The sequence below is a fragment of the Bison bison genome, unplaced genomic scaffold, assembly GCF_000754665.1.
Source record: "Bison bison bison isolate TAMUID 2011002044 unplaced genomic scaffold, Bison_UMD1.0 scf7180017864057, whole genome shotgun sequence".
Lineage (NCBI taxonomy): Eukaryota > Metazoa > Chordata > Mammalia > Artiodactyla > Bovidae > Bison > Bison bison.
This window is the reverse complement of record NW_011494629.1, coordinates 2,785,050-2,786,163: the sequence shown is the minus strand read 5'-3', so window position 1 is coordinate 2,786,163 and position 1,114 is coordinate 2,785,050.

The window sequence follows — 1,114 nt, the reverse complement described above, 5'->3', positions numbered from 1 at the left end:
GGCTGCGGGTCCGCCCACGGCCCGCCTTCCTCCCGCGCGGCGCACGCAGCCGCACTCAGACTCCGCCCCCAATCCCCTGGCGGAGGCTGCGGGGCGGGGCTTAGGCCACCCGGGGCCTGCCCCGCGTGGACCTCTATGGCAGGGGGAACCAGCGCTGAATTTCACTTCTGTTAGGTCCCCGATCTCTAGTGTTCGTGGTAACGCACGTCGCCTTCTGCGTTCCTGTCGTGAACACTTTTAATCCATAAACCGAGGGCAAGAACCGGCCTTTCCCAGGCCGCTTCGCTAACCGCCATGAAGGCTAGCGGGTACTGCCGCGTGTGTGGTTTTGTGTTTCCCCGGATGACACTCACCCGTGGGGCCCCAGTGCAGCTCTCGCCAACACATCGCTCGCCCCGCACACGAAACCTGCGAGTCGCCTGGGTCTCACACCCTCTGAACTTTGGCCTTCTCTAGGAAAAGGGGACATGAAGGCCTCCCACCCACTCAGGAGGGACCAGACAGCAGGTCACCGCAGCTTGGGCCCTCTTTGTGCCTGCCGCCCTTCATGGAGCAGCCTCTGTGTCTTCAGGCAGGGCCCCTTGTTTGGGGTGGCACCTTGTCTGTGCCAGTGCCAGCCACTAGGGGTGGCAAAAGCATGTTGGTTCCTCCAGCCCTTGACTCTTTCAGCACTTGTTTCCTGGGACGCAGGCCTCTCCCAGAAGCCAGGCGGGTGCAGAGGCCAAACATTATCTCCCCAGCCTGGTAGGCGAAGGTCTGGGTCTCTGTGTTCTGCCCTGACCCTGACCTGGCTCCCAGGACCAACAGCTTTTTACTCCTCCCAGTTGCGCTGCCCACCTCCACCCCCATTCCCGCCCCACCTTCTGCCTTCTCTCATAGTGTCTGCTAAATTCTGTTAGCACAAGGCATTTGACCAAGGCCATGTGGGCGTGACCTTACCCCTCCTGTTAAACCAGAGATCAGAGAGAGTAAGCAGCAGTGCCCAAGGTCGGGAGATAGTTACATTGGCCTTATGAGATGGCTGGATGGCATCACTGACTCCATGGACGTGAGTTTGAGTGAACTCCGGGAGTTGGTGATGGACAGGGAGGCCTGGCGTGCTGCGATTCATGGG